This window comes from Eptatretus burgeri, chromosome 2 (genome assembly GCF_056783735.1).
Source record: "Eptatretus burgeri isolate ZD-2024b chromosome 2, Ebu_testis_v1, whole genome shotgun sequence".
Taxonomy (NCBI): domain Eukaryota; kingdom Metazoa; phylum Chordata; class Myxini; order Myxiniformes; family Myxinidae; genus Eptatretus; species Eptatretus burgeri.
In genome coordinates, this window is record NC_140962.1 from 24,411,471 (window position 1) to 24,417,204 (window position 5,734).

At 38.1% G+C, this 5,734-nt stretch overlaps 1 long non-coding RNA gene across 2 annotated transcripts; it reads right to left on the minus strand.

Annotated features, from left to right (window-relative positions):
* Positions 1-3,049: 3,049 nt before the first annotated feature.
* LOC147031606 (uncharacterized) lies at positions 3,050-5,040 on the minus strand. 2 transcript variants are annotated; one of them, XR_015051871.1, is made up of 4 exons: positions 4,343-5,040; positions 3,771-4,248; positions 3,511-3,568; positions 3,050-3,215 (listed from the first exon to the last, which is right to left on the minus strand). It is a non-coding gene; the product is annotated as an uncharacterized LOC147031606 (long non-coding RNA). The 2 variants fall into 2 exon arrangements; XR_015051870.1 differs by lacking the exon at positions 3,050-3,215 and having other exon boundaries at positions 3,365-3,568.
* Between the last annotated feature and the right edge of the window lie 694 nt (positions 5,041-5,734).

The window sequence follows — 5,734 nt, forward strand, 5'->3', positions numbered from 1 at the left end:
AGGGTAAATATAATAATGTTTTTGCCCTTGTTTATATCATGAAAACAGAAAAAACAGGATTATATATAATAAGTAAGGAAATACAAAATGATTTAACTATGGGAAGATGGGGAGGTGTTTCGTGCCATAATATTATTCTAACATATATTTCTAATACATAAATGACAGCAAGAAGACTTCAAGAAAATTATCATTTCTGTGTCCAAGCATACCTTCAAGAAAAGGGTATTCGGTATTTTAATAAATATGTTCTACAACATAAGAATGAGGTATTTTCAATAAAAGATTGGCATTATGCTGATGTTGATAAACCGACAACTTTAGATTTAATTAGAATGTTAAATAATGAAAAAAATTATGAAGTTAAGAAAAGGTAAGGCTCTTTTCGAAATTCAAAAGAAATTTTATTGGTTTCCTGTTGTAAAAAAAAAAAAACATTTTGGATACAGGAATAACAAGAAATCCTGATGAATATATGTATGATATTCTATGGGGTGTAAGCGATTCAAGGATAAGGAGTTGAGGAGGAAAGAGAGAAGAGAGAGGGAGGAAAGAGAGGAGAGAGGGAGGAAAGAGAGAAGAGAGAGAGGGAGGAGAGGGAGGAAAGAGAGAGAATGAATAAATATCAAAATATGGAAACCAGTGAGATTAAAAAAAGATTAGGGGTATTAAAGAAAATAACTCAACCCACCGAGGAGGAAAACAAAGAATTGACAAGTCTATTTGCAATACTTTCGACAAGACTATTGACATCGACAAGATATGGATTTTAATTCAAGTTTTTCATTTTTTTTTTTCTTAAATAAATGGAGGAGAGGGTGAAGGCATTTCTAAGGATTCTTTATGTTTTAAAAATTAAGATTCAAATGTGCATGTTGGAAACTAAAAATGTTTTTGCACTCTGCAGGAATTTTTCTCATAAATAAATGAGTTATTGTCTCAAATGTAAAAAGAAAAGTAATACTAAAAATATTTCATGTATTAAAAGTAAAAATAACAGGGTTATACAAAAAGGTATATGTTCGGTATGTGGTTCAAAAAAAAATCTATTTATCTCCAAACACAAACTCGGAGGAGATATACAAAAGTTTTTATGAGGAAGTAAATTTACAACTACTGGAATACCAGGGGAATTACATCTACCAGGGTATTCTTTCTGTGGTCCAGGCACAAACTTGGATAAAAGATTAGATGAGGCAGACAATCTTAAATCCTGGAGTGAGCCCATCAATAGAGTTGATGAAGTGTGCATGAGACACGATATTGATTATGGGAATACCACAACGTTGGAAGAAAAGCATGAAGCCGATAGAGAAATGTTGTATAATTTGTCTCTGATACAAAATCCAACCTTGAGAGAAAAAGTTGATCGGTTCATTGTGAAGAAGATGATCAGTGCTAAATTGAAAGTTGGACTTGGAAATTCAAAAAACTTATAGGCTCTAATGATGTCATTAAGACTGAAGAGCAATTAGCTGATGAATTACATAAACCAATATTCACAAAGTTTCAGAGAAGGAAAGTTTATTCCAAGGAAGTAGATTATATCTGGTCTGCTGATTTGATTGAACTCAATAATGATAAGGGGTACAAGTATGCTTTAACCGTTATTGATTTGAGGAGTAGATACGCATGGGTTGTACCATTAAAAAACAAAACAGGTAATACTCTTATGTTAGCCTTTCAACAGATATTTAATAAAAGTAAGAGAAAACCTAAAAAATTGTGGACTGATGAGGGTAGAGAGTTTTATAACAAGACATTTATGAATTTTCTAAAAAATAACAGTATTACATTATACAGTACCTTTAATGAAGGGAAGGCAGTTGTTGTTGAACGTTTTCATCGTACCTTAAAAGAGAGATTATATAAAAAATTCACACAACTCTGTTCACAACAATGGTCATCTTTTATTCAGGATATTGTGGATAAGTATAATGACACGGTTCACACGTCAACAAATATGAAACCATCAGAAACATTTACAAAATTAAAATATGAAAAAGAGATTAATGTCAGAAAACCTAAGTTCAAAGTTGGTGATATCGTAAGAATATATAGGTGGAAATCTCATTTTGAAAAGGGTTATATTAAACGATGGACGAACGAACTTTTTAAAATTGTTGATGTAATAGATACGGTTCCTTGGACTTATAAGATATATGATTTGGAAGGGGAAGAGATTTTCGGTTCATTTTATTCACAGGAATTACAAAAGACAAAGATAAATTGAAATGTTTTGACTCCGCCCCTTTTTGACTCCGCCCACACAAAACCCACCCACAAACCCCACCCCCCACAAGCTCCACACACACAAACCCCACACACACAAACCCCACACAAGCTCCACCCATATTCATCATATTCACATAATTAGTGATTAGTTTATTAGTTCTCCACACACAACATGTTTATTTAATTAAAAAATTATCCACCCATCCACACAAGCTCCACTCATCCACCCATCCACCCATCTCTCCACCCATCCATTTATCCACACAAACCTCATCCACATAAGCCTCATCCACATAAGCCTCATCCACATCCACCCCTCCCACATAAACCCTGCCCACACAAGCCCCACCCACATAAACCCTGCCCACATAAACCCCTCCCACACAAGCTCCACCCACATAAACCCTGCCCACACAAACCCCACCGAAGCCCACCCACATAAACCCCACCGAAGCCTCGCCCACACAAGCCCCACCCACATAAACGCCCTCCCACAAGCCCCGCCCACACACGCCCCACCCACACAAGCCCCCACCGAAGCCCCGCCCACATAAACCCCGCCCACACACGCCCCGCCCACACACGCCCCGCCCACACAAGCCCCACCCACACACGCCCCGCCCACACAAGCCCCACCCACACAAGCCCCACCCCCCTCATCCCCCCTGTGCGCCCCCACCTTTGACCCACCACCTCCCTCATCCCACCCCCACCCTTCCCCACACAAGACATGGGGAGGGGAGGGGTGGGATGAGGGGGTGATGGGTCATTGGGGGAGCACACCTACCCCCCCCTCCCCCCTCCCTCCCTCTCCTTCATGTCTTGATTCTCTTTTTGAAATTCAAAATCAAGTAATTGTAAACAAAACAAATATAATTAATCAAAATTGAAAATATTAAATATTCATTTGCGAGAATGTATAATCTTTCCCAGCAATCTTCTTCAGATGTCTTGTGATTTCGAAACTCAGACACCATATTCTGTTTTGAAACAAAAAGTGGATAATAATTAGGTTTTATAAAGATAATTACATGGTAATATGAGTAAGCCTGGTGTTGGTTCTAAGTTCAAGCCTCGTTGACCACTGAATTAACACACCAGGAGGCTGACTCAGCCTGTCATCCTTCCAAGGCTAATAAAATGAATTCCAGTGTACTGACAAAACCGCGTCCAAACTAATGATGCAACCAACATAAGGCGACATTCCAAAGAGAGAGTGATATTAATAAAATAATAAATAAACAAATAACTAAATAATAATTCAGAAACATTTACCTCCAGAAAATCATGTGTTGTACCAGATTGCTTCAACAGCTTATGTTGTGTGATCGAGCTGAAAAAAAAAAAAAAAATGAGTCAAGGGTATAGATGGAGAGACAGACAGAGAGAGGTAGGTAGAAAGACAGACAGAGAGAGATACAAAGAGACAGATAGGGAGAGATAGAGAGAGACACACACGCACGCACGCACGCACGCACGCACGCACGCACGCACGCACGCACGCACGCACGCACGCACACACACACACGTCTCACCATTGGTTTAATTCATTCGAGATCAGAGGCCGTGATAAGACTTCGTACCAGTCATTATAAATGTTTTTCAATTCTCTTCTAAAATCATTGACTTCTTCAATAAGAGCATTCATTTGATGCACCTCATCGTGATATGTAAACTCCACTTCTTCCAAGGACCTGCCAGGAAAAAATATATATTTTCGCATTATCACGATTTAATTTATAATCAATTGCTTCATCGTTCAAAGAGGAAACCATACACAAACTTACCAACTTTGTAGTGAGCTGTTATCTTCATCGGAAGAGAGTGAGTCCATGTCTCAGTTTTTTTTTACCATTGGTACAAGATGGCAAAAAGATCAGAGGCCGTGATAAGACGTCGTGTCAGTCATTAAAAATGTTTTTCAATTCTCTTCTAAGATGATTGACCTCTTCAATAAGAGCATTAATTTCATGCACCTCGTCGTGATATGTAAACTGCTCTTCTTCCAAGGACCTGTCAAGAAAAAAAAATATATATCAGAATTATCACGATTTAATTTATAATCAATTGCTTCATCATTCAAAGAGGAACCTATACACAGGCTTACCAACTTTGTGTTGAGCTGTTTTGTTCGCGGAAGAAAGATCGCTCATGTCTCAGTTGTAAAAATGAAAATCCCGTCTGGCAGAAACTTTGTCTGGCGAATCACTTATAAGGCAACGATGAGGAGATTGCTTAATCATTGGGTGTGGCCACAGGAAATGACGCTTCGAGCGAGACAGCTTGGAAAATAACTGGGCGATTATATTCTCAAATTGTATGAATCATTTTTAAAACATACTTAAAATGCCCTAAAATGATTTTGATTAAACTTATGTTTAAAAACCTGTTCGTGTTCTGAGATAAAATATAAACACGAGGCCTTGTCTCACAGAATAGTTCCTATTTTTTCACAGCATGACTGTCCAAAAACACTTCCTCATTCACACAGCACGACCGTGTCAAAAAAAAAACACTTCCTCATTTTCATGGCACGAACTGAAAACGTTTGAAACAAAACTTTTTATGGCGTGGTTTATGCACAAAAATGATTTGCAACTCAGGAGGTGGTCAGATGAGATCATTAAGAGAAGTTTATCATTTCGTAATGGCACAAAATGGGTATCTTAAAAAATATAAAGATTCAAATGTTTTGTTTTTCAATATTTTAGATGGGGATTATTGTGCAAAGAAAATTAAACTATTGAAGGAATTTGAGAATGAACAAATGTTTATGGGTTCAATGAGTGAGCGAAACAATATGCATCGGTTATTTGATAAAGAGTGTCCCGAAGCTTAGACGTTTCAGATATTTCTTTCGAATCACCTTTTTACAAATCACATTACCACTTTAGTACTTGAACAAATCTTTATCTTATTGCATGGATTATTTGAAAAAAAAAAAGTGTCCCCAGGTTAAAAGGGGAGACAAATAAATATACCTTGGGCTAAAAAGGGGATTTATTTTTTAGGGAAAAAAAGAAAAATTTCATTGCTGAAAATCCCCCATTCATTTACATGGGGAAAAGTGAGCCAGAATCAGTATTCTTACCCTACTAAGGCGTGACAAGACATTGTGGCCACCATGTGGAACGAAACATGGGGTTGGAGTTAGAGAAAACTTTTCTTCATGCAGAGGGACTTTGTGCCATAAATCCTTGATTAAAAGAGAAAGACAAGGATGTACGAAGGGTTTCTTGGTGCTTCTTGGTGAACGACAGCAACGTCCTCATACCTCTTACGTGGAAGGTGCAGTGAAACCTCGTTTAACTGCCAGCGCTGGGACACAGTCGTATATGGCGGTTATGTGAGGGTGGTGGTTGAACGAGGGGTTGCTAGAAGGGATTCAAATGTCCGATGTCAATGTCACGGTCTGTCCGTGCCACGACACAGGCATCCACGTGCACCAGAATTGATCTATTGGGGACGCGTTTCAACAGTCTTTCGAGTTTATTTTACC